Here is a 19,489-nt window from a genome sequence, read left to right on the forward strand (position 1 = left end):
GGCTGGGCTTTTAAAATTGCAATCATAGTGCGGCTTAGCTGAGTCCCCATATGTCTTTGAACAAGCCAGATTTTCTAATCTTTTAAACATCTCCTTAGGCGAGCAGTTAATTTGCCACAGTACTGTAGACCACAGACAGCTGAAGTATGCTACAGCAGATTTGGTTAATAAAAGAAGGAACCAATTGCATTAATTAGCAAATGTTTCAACCGTTCTCATGCTTACCTTTTTTTAAATTTTTTATCCCGGATCACCTCACCAGTATTTAAATTTTTATTTTAGCTAGAAGCAGCAGCCATTTTACCACCATAGACAAGGCCAGACCAGGGAGATAGGAATTTCCGGTCCCCTGTGTAGTTTTGCGGGAGGGTATAGATCCGTTAAGCACTAGGGACATAACACAAGGGAAAGTGGGCAGCTAGGTAGGCCCTTCCTATCATACCTAGTCCTAGTTACTGGCCATATGTCTGTTTCCAGAATGACCTGCCAACTGGGGAGGAAAACTCTACCCCCAAAGTGGATGCTCAGCGACCTTTACTGGGCTCAGTCCTCAGTCGCTCCTCATGGACAGATGTCCATCCTTGCCTTCCCATTAGGCCTAGACAAAGGCACTTGCTGGCTCGCCCTGACTCGGACAAAGCCGACACCATCTTCTCATATCAAGCAACACACCATAAGGCATCCAGGTATGTCTGAGTTACATTCATATAGCCAGTTCTTTTCCTATGAGTCAAACAAATTCACTCTCATTTTCAAATTCAATTTCCCACTTCTCTAACGAACAACCTTTTGTCATACCTAGCATCACATTTTTCCCGAATGGTCTTTTTCATTTCTTATTATTTAAGACTTTCATATACTGCAAGCACCAAACCACAAATAGAGGGCCACCGCAACCCCATTACTTCCATAAAAGGAAGCCGCTACCAGTCTAGGACTGGCCACCACCAGTGCACGTCAGGCCCTTCCATTTTACGGTGCCACTAATCTACAGCACTGTCTCTGTGACTAGGCTGCTGCAGTACATCCCCTTTTACTTTCTCTCCTACATTGTTACACTCTGCCTCGAGCAGAGTGCCATTTTCCCTCAGTATACTTTACTATACTGCCCTTTAGTGTTGTCCCACAGGATACACCAGCACTCTACCAGTGCTGCATGGAGAAGGTGTCCACAAGAGCCGCTACACCAGTACTCGACTAGTGCTGCACAAGGAATGCCTCCATAAGAGCCACTGCACCTGTATAGGACGTACATGTAGCCTACGTATCTGCATATCCGCCATTCTGGAACGCCCATTCACTAGTGTTTCCATGCATGAGGATCATCACCCCTCCTGGATCACTCCACCAAGGAACACCTCCATAAGGGCCGCTGCACCTGTATAGGACATACAGGTTGCCCATTCATTGCGTATCCACCATTTACGATCACCCATTTATCAGTGCCTCCACGCATAAAGGTATTCAAGCCTTCCAGAGCCCTCCATTCCCTTTCCCATGCACCCAAAAGGACTATTGCTCCTTCAGGAATGCCATCAGTGTGACCTCTACACAGGACTCTCCACTATATTACCACCTCATTAAGAAGGCACCATGCAAGAAGTGCCACCAACTTATGGGACACTTCCCAAGTGCCACAGAGCACCCAGTCTTTTCAGACATGTTCATCACAAACCTTACCTCATTTGCAGAACCCATTTCAAGGTGAGTGCCACTTTACCAAAGAGGCCCTCCACTCCAGTCCTATTCCAGACTATCCTCCATGAGCTTCCAAACAAGCTGGACCAATGGCGCTAGAGAGGCTCCAAACCCTCATGACTCTGGGCAAGGAAGCTGGTTATACTGGACCAGCACTCAGCCAGTGGCTGAAGGTGCAGCTGCATGACACATGCCAGAAAGAAAGGGAAGCAAGAGAAGAAGAGAGGAAGGCAAAAGAAGGAAGGCGAGAGAAGAAAGTTGGAACCATGAGCTAGCTCTCTTGGAGGACGAGATCAAGCTGGGGAAGGCACGTAAGGAGAGCGCCAAAGCTCTGGTCACTCGGCAAGCTTCCAGCCCCACACCTATGGTGCCTTACAATCCTACCGTCTCCTACCAGCCTTTAGCTGCTTCACCGCCTGAGCCAACCAGTCAACCTTGGACTTGTTCCTGAGGGTGATTCGGAGGAGGATTCCTTAATCTCCCCACATCTGCTCACTGCCAGAGAGGACTCTTCACCTGTGCCAGAGCACACTGCAAGCCCTGGTGACCTCACAGATTCGCAACCTGTGGTGCCATCTCGGCCCTATCATCCAGTGTCAAGGAAGAAGTTCTGGAGAAGGTTCTGCAGAGACTGTGGCCGGAAGGGTCACATGTCCGCAAACTATGGAGGGTGCGCAAATCACAAAATTCCTGCCATTGCTATGGCCATCACCCATTCCTCTTCATTAGGTCACCCGGCTAAGGGCCCTATAACCATAGCACCTCTCCAAAGCCATTATCCTACAAGACACATCAGAGCCTTTGATGACTATGGTGCGCAAATCTCCCTGATATGGGAAGATCGAATTCCCCATGGAGCTAATGTCGATAGACATCACCTTATCATAATTGAAGGTATCAACCACATTAAGTTAATCTTTCCCACTATTCAACTGAGAGTCACAAGAACTCACTTTTCAAAAGTCTCTACCCTAGCAGTAGCATCTACATTCTTGAAGGGTAGAACCTTCTCCTGGGGCAAGATTTGAAGTCCCCTTCTTGTCTCCAATCAACCAGGGATCCTAACCACACAACCAACTCCTCCAAAGCAAGGAGCCACCACAGACCTACTTCCTCACGGAAGTACAGCCACCAACAGTTTCCCCCTTCACCAAGAAGGGAAATTGACCATTCACAGTTCCACTGCAAAACCTGCAATGTAATAGGGCACTCCACAAATTGGTCTAGATGCCCTAGCAAGCTACAAGCAGCGGACACTGTCCTTCCTCAAAAAGGCTCAGCCTTCCATATGAGACAGGAACCACTGTCTCCCATCACCACGGGCACACCGAGAGGTTTGGCACCTCCAGGGGTTCACCGACTTTTGAGCGCAAGACAAATGAGCGCCGACAGTTGAGCACAAGACAGTTGAGCGCAGTAACATTTGGGCGCCAACATTTGAGCGCCGTATTTTCAAAATAGGTATGAAAGAAAACTAAGAACTTCAGAGACAAAATGTTAAGATATATATATATATATATATATATATATATATATATATATATATATATATATATATATATATATCTTAACATTTTGTCTCTGAAGTTCTTAGTTTTCTTTCATACCTATTTTGAAAATACGGCGCTCATATATGTGTGTATGTGTGTGTGTGTGTGTGTGTGTCCGTTGTTTAGGAAAAGCAAACAAGCTGTTTATTTATTGTTTGACTATTGCAATCGTTTGGTTATTATCGTTAAAATCAGCTCGTTGTATTTTTCAAATTCTGTGGGTTTAGGAATAGTTAACAACGCTGTTTATTTGTTGTTTGACTATTATAATTGTTTGGTTATCATCGTTAAAACCATTCGTTACATTTTTCAGAATCTGTGAGTTTAGGAAAATTCAACAAAGCCCTCTAAAAGGAAAATTAGTTTTGCATGGATAGTGAGATTGCTCCATCTTCCATTTTGTGTGACTACGAGAAAGCATTTCATAAATCTTTTCTTTCTGTCTTCAGAAATGCTGAGGTCTTTGGGTGTTTCTTCCATTTATCCCAAGCCGTTTGGAGAAAAATTCAGGATTTAGGTTTGACTAATTTATAGTGTACCAGGGAATAAATACGGTAATACTCAAAAATGCAAGTGGCCTTGGCATTCGTTCCTCCCAGTGATATAATAAATGTATTTGAATCTTTATATGATGTAATTCCTGACGAGCTAGATGAGTTAGTCTTTTACTATGAAGACACTTGGATAGAAAGACCTTGCAGGAGAGGAAGAAGAAGAGATGCTTTGTTTCCTCCAAGCGTCTGGAGTGTGTATGAACGTGTTTTGAGATAATTTAAAGTATTTACGTGTATAAAATAAAATTTTTTGGCGCTCAAATGTCGGCGCCCAAATGTTACTGTGCTCAATTATCTTGCACTCAATTGTCGGCGCTCATTTGTCTTGTGCTCAAAAGTCGCCTCATGCCTCCAGGACCCGTCCCAGGTACGCCTGATATCAACTCTCTGCCAGTGCCACTTGGGAGCACTGAGCAATGTCACGCTCTGTCCAGCCTGGATGTAGAGCCACCACAAACATTAAACTCTGCGCCTGGCCCTGAGCTAGTGCCAGTGCCCAACCTTAACCTAACCAAGGATCCTCCTACAGGAGATCCTCCAACCTACATGGAGCTTGACACAGCCCATTGCCACTCTCCAACCCTAGATGCTTCTTCCTCATCACCTCCGTCAGCTGAGGATGAACCTCCGGCAGACCGCTTCGTCACACCTTCACTGGTTGACCAGGAACTGCCCGGCCAGGAGTCAGCCTTGAGTCTTAACCTTACGACGGCTATTACAACAGCCGGATTGAGGGCCTCCCCGGCAGTAGGTTCTACTGTTTTGTCGTCATTATTTTGGGTCTGCTTTAGTTATATGACCCATACGACAATCTTCACTCTTACCTGTGGGTAGAGGGAAAGATGGTGTTTTAGTATTGGAGATAATATTCCATTTCTCGTCGCCGAGGTCCTGGGATGAAGGGCGATAATAAAGCAATATCTTCTTGCTTGTGTTTATTGGCTAAACTACATTGAAGAAAGCGGTAGTTGAATATACAAAATACAAAAAGTGTATACGTATAATAGAATCATAAGAAACATATGAGCATCGGAGCTCTATACACAATAAGGAATCATATCCTGCATACATGAAGTAGAATTTATAAGATCGAAGCCTGTGTGTCAGACTCGATACTAACACAATAACAATTGGTTATACTTATAACATTTGCGCATTATGCAACACAGTGCAATAGCTCTGAACCGAACGTGTCTGCAGAGCTAAGATTTCCCACACTTATTACATAACATCTTGCATACATGACAGTCTCCTCCCCCTTTACCTGTGACTAAGAAACAATTGTTCCTCACATTTACAAATCTAATCTTTCAGGAGGTTTTCCTGTACTGATTCTGTTAGGGAGTACTATAGGTGTGTTCTGAGCTGTTGTAAGATTTTCCTCTCTATTTACAGCTGGTGGTTGAACATCTTGGTGAGCAGTTTGTATATCTGAGTTATTTAAGTCTGAGGTATTTGAAACTTGTACTTTTGTATGATGTGTACTAAATGACTGCAACTGATCAACATGACATTTTACAATCTTTCCACTGACTTAACATCATAATGTAAGTTACCTATTTTCCTGACAATTTCTCCTTGTACCCATTTTTCTGGTGCATTGTATGACCTTACCATGACATAACCTGAAGGAGTGAAATGTCTTACATTGGGAAGTTTTTTTTTACTTTTTTCTGTTCTAACTGACTCTGCAAGCTTGGATACATTAGATCTAACTTATTCCTGATCCTCCTCCCATCAACAAATAAGAAGGTGTTACACCCATAGTATTATGTGCGGTTGTTCTATAGGATAACAGGAACTTTGCAATGTGAGATGCTACATTACCAGAGTTTGCTTGTCTACACTTCATATTATATTTGAAAGTTTGAACAAACCTTTCTGCTTCACCATTCGTGGATGGATGATAAGTTGCTGATAATGTATGTTGTCTACCATTTACATTCAGAAATTCCTTAAACTCCTGTGAAGTAAACTGTGAGCCATTAGCAGTCACTATTCTTTCTGGCAAACCATGCGTTGCAAAGATTTGCATAAGTGAGCTTATAGTTGCTACCGATGAAGTTGTTTGCATTGGTGTAACTTCCGGCCACTTACTATATGTATCTACTAATATCAGATATGAGTATCCTAAAAATGGACCTGCAAAATCTATATGTACACGTTGCCACGGGTATCGGGGTAATTCCCATGGGTGCATTCTTGTTGGTTTTGGGTTATTCTGTTGCGATGCACAATTCATACACTTCTTAACCAAATTTTCAATGTCCCTATCAACACCTGGCCACCAAACATAAGTTCTAGCAATTGACTTTGATCTGACAATACCTTGGTGGTCTGCATGTATTTCTGATAGAACTCTATTCCTTAATGCATTTGGAATCACTACTCTTGATCCTCTCAGGAATACATTCTTGTGTTACACTCAATTCATTCCAAATTTCTTTGCATGGTTTACAATTGGCATCTTCTGCACAGATATCTCTGCCAGTTATTAGACTCTGCACTATTTTTGAGAGTACTGCGTCTTTCTTTGTACCTTGTGCTATTTCCTTAGCTGTTATAGGTAAATTATATGCAGAAATCAAAAGAATACTTTCATCATGTTGTTCTGGTGCTTTGTCTACAGGCAATCTCGACAAAGCAGCTGCATTACCCATCTTGGATGTTGGTCGATATTCTATGTTGTAATCATATGCCGCTAATGTGATTGCCCAACGTTGTAGTCTTGCAGCTACTAACATTGGTAAACTTGCCTTTGGACCTAAAATCATCAATAATGGTTTGTGGTCTGTAACTAATGTGAACCTTTTCCTGCCATACAGATACATATGGAACTTTTTTACTCCATGCACTAGTGCTAGTGCTTCCTTTTCTATTTGTGAGTAATTTCTCTTTGCTTTATTCAATACTCTAGAGGCAAAAGCTATTGGTTTTTCTGTACCATCTGGCATTACATGTGCTAGTACTGCACCTAATCCTATGTTTGAGGCGTCACAAACCAACTCTACTGGCAAATCCATTTGATAATGTACTAAGAATGTGGGTGATATCACTTCTACTTTGATTCTTTCAAAAGAATTTTGACGTCCTTTGTCCAATTCCATTTTACATCTTTGTTCAGCAAATTGTATAATGGGTGAGCAATTGTTGCTAATTTTTGAGTGAAACTTCCATAGAATGTTACTAAACCTACAGTATGAAGTAACAATGCCTTCTGCTGCTTCTTGTTTATTTTCCCTAGTGCTTCTAGATAAACTTGGAAGCTGCCTATCCACTTTTTCCAACTTGTACCCACTGATTTAGGATCATCACTGATGCTAAAGCTGTCTAACCTCTGGACATCTACCGGCATGTTTGCTGTGATACTAAGAAATTAAGGCTAGGCTAGGCTAGGAATTTGGAAGTTCTTATTTTTTTTTTTTTTACCTTGTAGGCTACACTTGCATAGACATACCTTGAGCAATTATACTCTCTAAACCAACCATTTTTAATTGTGTTGACGCTCTTGACTTGGCACAGTGTTGCTTGGTTGCTGGTTTGAGTGTGATGAAGGCATCGAGGTAATTGAGATTCTTCGTTTTCGGGTAGACTTCGTCCGATTTGGGTCATCGTCTTCCGCTTCTTGGCTAGGAGATTAGGCGTAGGCTATAGGCTCCATTTGGCTACTACGAGTTCGTCACCTGCGTCGCCAATGTTTTGTCGTCATTATTTTGGGTCTGCTTTAGTTATATGACCCATATAACAATTCTTCTCACTTACCTGCAGGTAGAGGGAAAGATGATGTTTTAGTATTGGTGATAATATCCCATCCTCGTCAAAAATGTTGTCATCATCATTATTTTGGTTCTGCTTTAGTTATATGACCCACACGACAGTTCTTCACTCTTACCTGTAGGTAGAGGAAAAGATGGTGTTTTAGTATTGGAGATAATAATCCATTTCTCGTCGCCGAGGTCCTGGGATAAGGGCGATAATAAAGCAATATCTTCTTGCTTGTGTTTATTGGCTAAACTACATTGAAGAAGGCGGGTCGTTGAATATACAAAATACAATAAGCATATAAAATAGAATCATAACAAACATATGAGCATCGGAGCTCTATACACGATAAGGAATCATATCCTGCATACATGAGGTAGAATTTATAAGATCAACGCCTGTGTGTCAGACACGATACTAACACAATAATGATTGGTTATACTTATAACATTTATGCATTATGCAACACAGTGCAATAGCTCTGAACTGAACGTGTCTGTAGAGCTAAGATTTCCCACGCTCGTTACATAACGTCTTGCATACATGACATCTACCTCTACAACGGTTGCTACAGTTGCCGAAGTAGGGTGTTCACCTGTAGTCCCCAGGGCTACCACTGCCTCTGCTCCTTTATCGGGCTCAGTCCTTCTTAGTCGCTCCTCACGGACAGATCTCCGTCTTTGCCTTCTCATTAGGCCTAGAGACAGGCGCTTGCTGGCTCACCCAGACTCGGACAAAGCTGACGCCATCTTCTCATATCAAGCCACACACCATAAGGCATCCAAGTACGTCTGAGTTACATTCATATAGCCAATTCTTTTCCTCAGAGTCAAACAAATTCTCCCTAGTTTTCGAATTCAGTTTCCCATCTCTCTAACGAACATCTTTTTGTCCTACCTAGCATAACATGTTTCCCTTGTGACTTGTCCAAGATCAACAAAGATCTTCATGAAGCTATTCAACTAAAGCATTAGATTTCTCCCCATACTATCAGCATTGTGTTTGATTTAAGGATAAATTCCCTCCATAGTGCAGTTGTCATAATTTTTGTGAGAAAAGTCTTTGTTTTGTGTCGAGTGTAACTTGGAATCCCATTCCAGATTCCGACTGCTTACTTCCGTAAATTCCTGCATCCTTGCTAAGCGCTCAACTTACTGTAGAAGAAATTATCATATGTGAAATCAGCCCATCTCTCATGTTATTGTTAATGATTCAACACAATATTCTGTGCCCTCTCCACGTGGCCTATCTGCCATTCCGTTGTCTGAGCCTGTTCAATTTTGTGTAAATAAACTTAATTTAGCTCTAATTGGCTGAGTTCCTGGCGACCTTAGCTAATTAAACAGTTTTCTAACTCAAGGTAAGTCAAAAGCGCTTCATTATTACTCCGTATCCTTACGTGTGTGGGGGTTGTGGTGGACCTTATTATTTTATTAATATACCCTCATCCAAAATGACCCCCACACGTAAAACTTGACACAAGTGTCAACAGGGTTTGTCAGGATATTTATCATCTGAGAGTCAGCTCGCTAACTGCTAGAGCAAGCAATGTTTCCCTCATTCAAGAAAGAACAGTGCTGTGTGATTTTTACTTGCTTGCAGGATAAATCCTTGTTTTAAGTTTCTCTTTTTCTTCGAGATGATGTTGACCTGCTTTCTCCTCCATGGATGAAAACAGCAGAATAAGAACATTTCTGTTGAAGTGTCCCTTTGTAGAGGTAAAAGGGTCTTTTTTTCATTATTTGCATTTTTTCTGTTGTATTGTTCCTGCTTTCGTTGTAGTCGTCTATAGTAAGTTAGATTGCAGATATATAAAAATGTTTGACTATCTAATATTATCATTTAGGGTTTCAAAACAAGTATAATTTCTTTTTATTTTTTTTCACATCCCAAGTGATTGTAGTGAGTTCTTTGTTCTTATATTCCAAAAGAGAACAGTGCTTTTTTTGCCATTTTCACGTAATCATTGAACTTCTGAAGACAATATACCCATCTCTACTTTAGTGCATCAGCAGAAGCTTCAAAGTTAAAAGTCTTCCATAGCCTACCTATGTTCATTGAGGCTTGAAATGAATTGCTTCATTATGATTCATGTTCAACTGGAAAGTGTTGCAAGAAGTGTCAGCTTGATTATTACAAATATCTGGCGTCACATTATATTAATAATTTCTATTAATTTAGCTCAGCTTTATCGCATACATGACACAACTAATTGAATTACCAAAGTTAAGGGATTAAGTGATTAAGGGACTAGTGATGAATGCACCATGTGTGTTATTTCTGGAGTGGCATATGAAGTTTCTCAAGTGCTTTCATTGTAATTAGGTGCTTTGAGCACCTTATCGCCACTAGTGTCAGGTAAATAATGATATGCATGTACACTTTTGTGTCTTGTATTTCTTGAGGCGAGGACCGAAAGAATAATCACCCAAATTTTACTGATGCTCTTAGACTTTTAGTAAGGGTTAAGAAGGTAAGTTAGGAGAGGAATGGGTTAATGGTGTTTCTGTATCTGTGCACTGATTCAATATCGTTTTTGTTTTACTAATGACGGATTGTCATTAGGTTTTTATCTTTCTGCACTTTTCCTTGTTTCTTGTATTATTTTCCTTTTGCTTTGTTCGTTTTTTGGGGTTTTATGATTTATCGATGCTTCAAGTTATGGGGTCATCCCTCCTCCCCTAGGTTGTTATTTATGTTCAGAATTGTTACATTCTTTGTGTCATTTTTCTGTGTGTATGATTATTACTTCCTTTACTGTCCTGGATCTGCTAAGAGAAAGTTATTCTGTTGTTTTGTCATCCTTTATTTTTGTTTTCTAGACTTATCAGCTTCTTCCGATTGTTAAATCATTTTTATGTATCTTGTTAAAGAAGTAGTTTTAATCAGTTTATTAGTAAAATTCCTCATTTTCTACCATCCTGATTACTCTTTAACTTGTACTTTTCCCACTATTTCACTCCATTTTGACAAGATTTTCAAGTCCCTTGTATCTCGGGTAAACAACATTCGACTATTTTTGTGTCTTACTTTTTTTATTCTTGATATTTTATTGCATGTTAGAACCTCTTTTTACACGGAACCTATCATCATCAGTGTGTGCAATTGTATGTAATTTTTCCATCTTCTCTTTGATTGAAATTTTGATACCCAGTGGCTTTTACTTTAACTTTCTCCCGTGTCTATGATAACCAACCACTTTACCACCCCCCCCCCCCCCCCCCACACCTCTCTCCCTCTCATACCGGAACACAGAAGCACATAAATGGTTTCCTTCATTTTGATTATGCATCCCCCTTGGATTGATTATTGTACAATTACTTATCCCATTATTTATTTCCTTAAATATATTTGCCTATTGTATCCATACATTAACACTCAACATAGCATTCAATGACTAGAAAATTCTTTATTAGAGCGCTTCTTAATTTGCCCATAAGAGAGATGACATACATCATGGCTTGTAAGGTTGCCAGATGAGCCTCTATTACTCAACTTATATGGGTAATCTCACTTCAGGTTAGCAAAATGGACTTTGTTAGTCCACCAAACAAAACCTGGAGCAGACATTCCTTTATCATTAAGAATGACTTTTGGACCATCTAGGGGAGCATTTGATATTGCTGATGAGAATTATAAATGACGGGAGGAATGGATATTACTGATGAGAATTACAGTAGATTTCCAGCTTCTATGAGAGAATTAAAAAAAAAAAAAGACATCTTAAGAGTTTCATCTTTTAGGGCATCAGGGATCCACAACCATTCATCGACAATTTGAGCCCTTGGACCAAAAAGTATCATATGACAACTCAAAAGGCTTCAGACCAGTCATGTAGGAGGAAATCACTATGGATAAACTTCCTCTTGAAGCACTGGAATTATTCCTCAAAAGTTATATCTCTTGACACATATGGGAACAGATACACTGAAAGTTCCAAGCTTTGCTTCCAAACCCAGGTTTAGCCACCAGGTTCAGCAGCAAGTCACAGGACACCCTCAGAGTAATAACGGGTAACATTACGTTAACTGGTGTTCCAATAATTTACATTTAAGTTTACCAGAGGTCACAAAACGGGAATCTCTTAAGGGAGATTGCAAAATTAAGGACTTGCAGAAATGTAGAACAGCTAGAAACAAAGTACGAGAATACGGTGAAACTAACTTACAACTTACATTTATTTTACCTTAGTCTATGGACATGACGTGTAGAAACATGGCCTGTCTGTGGTGTGCAAAAAACTTAAATGAAAATTAGCGTTGCAATTGATCCCAACCCAGGAGAATGTGGTGACAGAAAGAGATACGTTTCTAGTTACAAGTTCATGGCGCAAACGATCATCATTGATGGTATGTACGTCCAACATTCCAAAGGTGCAGCACCGACGGGTGTAGATGTACAGACTGCTCATCAAGTCCATCAGGTACCGGCAGGTAACAGGTGTTTACATGGACAAACTAACAATCAGCAACATCTACTGATGTAGGGAGGCGTCATCTATACATCACATGCATCCGACAGTGATTCCTCTCTCCTTGACTTGAACTACTGCTACACGGCAACGATGGCCCTCTTTATACCAGACGAGTAACAATAGAGTTATTTTATTCTTATTGTAATCCCACACAGTTGGCCTATTGTTTGGGGTCCCATCGAGATGCTTCAAATATGACAGGTATCTGGAATAAAAGTCACATGAGGGCCAGTACCACAGAAGACAGAAAAGGAATACAAAGTGTAAATCGTGTGAGTCCTGAGAGCATAAAGGAACAAATAAGCTGGAGTACTACCTGAGGATTTACAAGGGTCAGGTCAGAGGGAAAACTAATTTTGAGGATGCAGGCGCACGGCTGCAGAAGGTGAGGACAGGTAAAAGAACACTCCTTAGCAATTGACCTCTAATGACCCCGGGTATTCTTCTAAAAAGGGTATGGAAGGATAACTCGCTTAGCTTCTGCATTAACTCGGAGAGGAAATATTACAATGACCGTCAGGGATGTCCCTCCTATTATTCCATAAAATTATATATGGGATATGTTACAGACCTCTAGGGCCTTTATATAACATGGGCAAAGGGACGTGTTTTTCCAAACAACTTTACTTTCTTATTTCCCAAAATTCTAAGCTACTTCCAAATGTCTAAATTATATATATATATATATATATATATATATATATATATAATATATATATATATATATGTACACATATATGTATATAATATATATATCTATATATATATATATAATATGTATAATATTATATTATATATCGAGCTACAATGTCCTTTAATATCTAATTCGCTCTACCTCGGAATTAATATATTTTCATATATGCTTAACCCGAAGGGGAATTTTTTTTCTCGATAATAGATTTGCCTGGACCAGGGCGCGAACCTATGGATCCTTTCAAACCCAGGAACGTCAGTGAAGCTTTTCCTACTACACCACCGCGAGAGGAAAAGCTTCACTGACGTTCCTGGGCTTGAAAGGATCCATAGGTTCGCGCCCTGGTCCAGGCAAATCTATTAACGAGAAAAAATTCCCCTTTCGGTTAAGCATATATGAAAAATATATTAATTCCGAGGGTAGAGCGAATTAGATATTAAAGGACATTGTAGCTCGATATGTATATGAATCACGGAAATGGTTGATATGACTTATACTTATACTTAATATGTGTGTGTGGTGGTGGTGTGTGTCGTGTTGGTGGTGCATGTATATTGTATTCCATAATTGCTGTAAATATTTTTGTTCGTGGTTTTTCATAAATATAAATTTTATTGTGCTTTTGTTAAGTCACGGAAATTTCTCTTGGAACATTCTTTAATCCCAGGCCAAGGTTTTGTACCTGATTGTCTGTATGGTGCTTATTCATCACAACTCTTTACTCTTTATGTCTTGTTGAGCAGACTACCCATCTTCAGTGCTGTGCTTGTTGAGCTGCCCATTACTTGATTACGCTTTCACTCTTTTCCTGCCTCGACTTTTTCCTAGGTTGTGTGTTTGGTATCGGCTCTCCAACAGAGGAGGCCATTCAAATTTTCTTACGGTTTTTACTACTGGAAGTTCTGTGCTTCTGCCCCTGCAGCTTTCGTCATTATTGAGAGGCTCCTGTGGACTAATTTTACCTCACTGATAAGCACTCCTAGTGTTTTTATTTTTCTGCTGCTTGCAACTGCTGCTTGCTTTTGCCGTGTGTTTGACCTCCTGGAGTCGTTAGGAGGCCTTCTAGTGTTATGGAGAACGATAAACAGACCGTATAGGTTCTTCCCCTTACACTACATACATATTATGTGTCCCTGTTGATCCTCTCTGTGCATGGACGCCTCTGATGATCCTTCAGTTGGACAATCACTGTTAATGTATATAAATATCTTCATTATGTATTTCATGTGGGCATGAAAATATCTTCATAAAGACTTCAGTTGTGCGGTATAAATGTCTTTATTCCGTCTTCAGTGTTGTCGTATCGTCAGCTTGGGAAATGTTATACTTGTAAGGTGTATGATGATAACAAATGGCGATTGTATAAATAATTAAGTTTAATGTTTATTTCTCCCTGTATCTCCCTCTGTCGTATGCTAGGGAAAGTGTGTTTTCCTACCTCTTACGCCTTTCTTTCTCTTCGAGTCTGGGTATAAAAGTTAGGCAGAAGCGTGGTGGTTTAAGTGTTGTTTTTGTAAAGTTGTATGTATATTTTTCTAGTTCCTCAAGAAAGCTTTCCAGGACTTCTTTTTTGGATTATAGATGGTTTTTGTTAATAAAAATTAAGTATTAGGTTTGTTTATGTCAGCGTTTTTAGTATCCCTCTTTGCGAGTTGATTTACTTTGTGAAATTTGTGTCGCCACTGGTTGTTGCCTGGTATTTTGGCACTGAGCCAGTCTGGAAAAAGGACCCTGAATGAATCTATGAAATCTGTTTCGGGCTTTAGAGAACAAAATCTAAAATTCATTACAATATGTACGTATATATATATGTGTATATATTTATATATATATATATATATATATATATATATATATATATATATATATATATATATATATATATAAATAAATGAACAGGTCCTGTGCCTGGTTCAGGAAAGCATAGTAAAGGATGAATGAGTGTCAGTGTGTCTGTGTGTGCGTGTGCGAGCGCATGTATATGTATGTGTTGTATGGATGACAGTTTTGTCACAAATTCACATGTATGTGTGTATATATGTTTTATGCATGCACCAGCATGCTGGGGTCGCACAAAATCATCATTCACCAGAGCAACTTAATGTGGAATAGCAGGAAATCCTTTCACTGAAGTTACTATCTGGAATCTGGTAAGAATCTAAAGTATAATTTTTTTTTTTTATTTATGGTTCAAAGGGTAAACTCTAACTTCAAGGTTATATTTTACTTACCTATTGTTCATCAATGTTTAATCTGTAAAATATACCAAGCTGACAGTGGTACAAGAAATCATTGTTATTTTGTTACAAAAATAATTAATCCAACAGTGTTCACTGATATTAGAAATGCAAATAAGAACACCTCACACAACAAAATACATATATTTTGAGTAACAAACTTCTGTATTCCTGATCACATTCACCTAGGATCAGGAACGCAGAAGTTTGTTAATCGCAATAATTGATTTTTTCGAGTAATAAGGGTTCTAATGAGCCTTTTTTTAACAATGTATGAGATGTAAAGAGGGTGTTGTGATTATCAAAGTTAGTACCGTATCTGTCAAAAAGTGACTGATAAATTCTATCTATAAATTTTAGCATAACAAGCAAAAAGAGAAAAAAAAAAACATTGTCAACTTGGCTGCGATCGTGAGGATGGGCCCACCTCACCTCTAATAAATGCATATCTGAATTCGAGATGCATGAGTGGCAATAGATTTTCATCTTTCTTGTGGTCTGCCGGCAGCGTGACCTCGTTCTGATATTCTGGATGGAGGTTGGAAACCTGCTACGGAGAACAGAATTATTTCATATTCATGCATATGGATCTAAGATTTGATAGTGACAGCGTATCGAAAAATGTGAAGAATTCCATATACTATTGCATACGTAATTGGTAAAAAGTGACCAGCAGCTACTCAATGCTTTAACTGAACAAAAGATGAAACACGCTAATAAACATATGGATGATTTTTTTAACATCTCAGTTTACTTTACATATGTCATACTCGAAGCTGATCTTTTTACCAAGAGGCCTTTCCTCGGTACAGTCTGTCCCTTTAAAACTATGTAAATAAATAACAAATGTACCTATTATCCTGCGATTAATCGTCTTACAAAGTTCATGCAGTCTTCGATTTAGGTTTGATAGCAAATTTCGTTGACAGACTTGCTTACTCATTGATGCAACCTCTAAGGGGTGTTGAATAGATAAAGGCACGTAATGATATTCATAATCCAGACGCCAACTCAGTAGCCAAGATAATGAGAGCCAGAGACGTTGAGCAATACACAAAAGTGAGCCGTGAAAATTATCGGTAATGTATTTGACACATCATAACTCTAATCAAGAATAGGACAGCAACAAGTGCTTCACAGTATCTAGCGCAGTTTAATTCTCTTGTGGGTGAAGGAAGTAGGTGAAAGAAGAAGAAAAAAACTACGTTTACCCGATATATCTTATCCTAAGTAATATCTTAGTTGATGTCTTACACATGAAACGTTCATGTCTTCCCGAACAAATGAAAAGCAAATCGCTAAAAAGTCATAAAAGAAAAAGAACCATTTCACGTACTTACTGAGGCGTTTCCAGCAATGGTATCTTTTCCTATGTATAATTTACCCGATTTCCACTTCCTTTCCCTCATCCTTCTCCAACTCCACGTTAATCCCAGTTCTCTTAGTTCTCCTACTGCAACTACTTTTACTGCTGGTGCGGTTGCTTTAGCCACCCATAGCAGCGCAACTTCCACCCTCTCCTGCTTCTGCTGCTGCTGCTGCTGCTGCCGCTGGTGCTTCATCTGCTCCTTCTCCCTCTCTCATTCTTCTTCCCACTGTAGAGTTTACGACGTCGGGTCTCAACGCTCCTCAACCCTATTGTGTGGGTAATGCAGCCCCTCCCAACGTTGGGTCTGCTCGCCGGGTTGGCCACCCTGGCGGGAAGCCCTCTTGTTATAGTGCATTAAGGACGTTTCATATTTCTTTATGTGTGTAAATGGGGCTAATAGCCAGCCAGGAAAAAGCTCTTCAAGCCAGCCAAAATGGAGGGGAAATTACCCCAAACTAATATACTCTTTTGCCCAAGAGGAATACAACGGTATTTCCTACCGTCATTGACGTTACAGGAAAAACACCCTTCGGTTCCCCGGAGCCGTGACACGGATTCCTCAGCCTGATCCACTAGAGGGTTACGCCGTTCGTTCATCCATACTCGGGGGTTTCTCGCAGGCTCCTGCACAAAGCTAGGAATATAATGGAAGACATAAACAAAAAACTCCCTCTCTGGTTCCTATACAACCATAAGATAAACTTGGAGCTTTATTCCCGTCTTCCTCACACACATTAAGCTTATCACCCTCGCATGTACACTGTCTGAGCAGTTGGTCTACGCACAAGAAAGAGAAAATCATATGATGGCCAAGCGTTGGGTGATTTATCTTTCAAAGTTAAACCGCTAACATATCCTCACAGAGAGACTTCATTTTCTTATAATTCAGTAGGGTAGGAACGATTCGGGTATTTTTTGTCTGATTTTATTTTTCTTTTGATTGCTGTTTGAAGCTGTTCATAGAAAACAAATAACGGGAAGTCTATCATTCATTTACCAAGCGTATTTCGTTTTTATTTTTTTAGGTGCTAATTTTCGACTGAATAACCTGGTCTTTGGCTACTAAAAATATAGTATTAAAAATCCTTTCCTTGATAGTTTACAAAAACATTCTAAACAAACTGACCCTGTTAAATTGTTCCAGCGTTGTATATAGAATACGGATTTTTATATGATACGAGAAAACACATTCGCGTATATATATATATATATATATATATATATATATATATATATAATATATATATATATATATATATATATATGTGTGTGTGTGTGTGTGTGTGTGTGTAGTAATATATATATATATATATATATTATATATATATATATATATATATATATATATATATATATATATATACAATGTATATATATTTGAGATTTAAATCTTCTTCGTGAAATGTCCAATTTAATTCCCCCTCAATAATCAAAATTCTCATGGTTATGCATAATGGTGATCGTTTTTACGTTTTAAAAAGTCAATTAGAATACCATAGAATGAAAGTTTTTTTTCCAGAAAATCCAAAGGGACGGACTTCAGGTGAGAGAGAAACATGCAAGTAATAGGAACTCGAAGATGATAAACTGGAGAAGGTATGATTCAAAATAAAGTAACAGCAATTAATTTTACTGCATATATATTGTTGAGACAATCACTGCTAACAAAGATGAAATTGTGCTCTTAAATTTTCCCGATATCCTTGGGAAGAATAATCCAGTGCAAGTTTACACCGCTGAATATAAGAAATATGAAAGTCTTCAATTTGTAGTGGTTCAACTTCTTTGTATGTGATGTTATGTTCCTAATTCAAATGAGCCCTTCATTTCTATTTTATAAAGGTGACGTAGAGGATTTATTTCTGGTAGTGTAAAGTCTCTGAATATATGAATATTTTTCATTCCTAACCAAGCACACCATCATCTGCTGGGGATTAACTTCAATTTTAAAGAACTTCCGTCAATATTCGTCATAAACTTAAAATAGCATAATAAGTCCGAAAATATTGTAACATAAGTAAAAAACTCTCTTGGTGCCAATGTCTAGCAAATTGACTAAAACGTAAACATCATTGTCAGGTATAAGGTACCGAATGATATGATCTGGCTAAATCTGCAACGGCATTTACCTCTAAAATCCGAGGCCACGATGACTCCGCGAAATCCCTCAGGTATCCACACTCAAACTCCAAATCCAGTAAAAAACCACGAATGGAGATTTTTTTTTTTTTAACCAAAGCAAAAACACTTAAATCGTGTCGTATATAGTAGAGTGCTTCACTTCATGAAATCCCATATGCATATTTTCATTCAAATTTTAAGTGATACTTTGAAAACGTGTATTACTTTAATACAAGTGAATGATCCTTTTTTTTTAATAAGTAGCACTTAAATAAAAAAGGCTAATGGTCAAGGATGTAATCAATAGTAAGCTTTGCCAAAGATTTAATTCCCCTAAAAATTAACAACATAGCGATAATTCTAAATCTAAAATAAATTATCATTACGATTCTGGAACTCTGCAATAGACTACAGTGGATCACGATGACGAAAAGGCTAGAATAATTTCAATTTTATTTCTGTGCGTTAAACATGGCAAGGGGTGTGCTACTTAAATATCGCAGAACAAATATGAAAACTTATTGCATAAGTTGAGCCCCTTTGACATATACTTCTCTACCAGTGTTTTATCTTATATTGTTATGAACATATCCTATGATTATTTTGTTTATTAAGACTGTAGATCCTTTAGGAGCTTGGTAGAATTTCGGTGATTACGTCATAATGAGCAATATGCTTATGCCCAGAATTGGGTTAAGGATGGAGGGAAGATAAGAGAAAATAAGAGAAGATGAGAGAAGGTGAGCCGCGGTTAAAATCACGATATGCTTTAGCTCACTAGATTTGCTTATGAATATTTTCCGGGCTTCTGCGATTATCGTAGTAAAGAAACGATGGACGTCTGGAGACACATAATCCCCAGAAGTGAGAGTAGGCCTTGTTGATTACACCTGTTCAGTATAAAATCTCTTTGTACAGGTTTTATACTGAGCAAGAATCGTTCTTAAAGAAGGCACTACCTATGGTGCTCTTTTTTTCATAAAGTTCTCGGGTCCCGTGTTCAGTTATTATTGCCATTCGGCCGAGTCGA

Source organism: Macrobrachium nipponense, chromosome 10 (assembly GCF_015104395.2).
Source record: "Macrobrachium nipponense isolate FS-2020 chromosome 10, ASM1510439v2, whole genome shotgun sequence".
Classification (NCBI taxonomy): Eukaryota; Metazoa; Arthropoda; class Malacostraca; order Decapoda; family Palaemonidae; genus Macrobrachium; species Macrobrachium nipponense.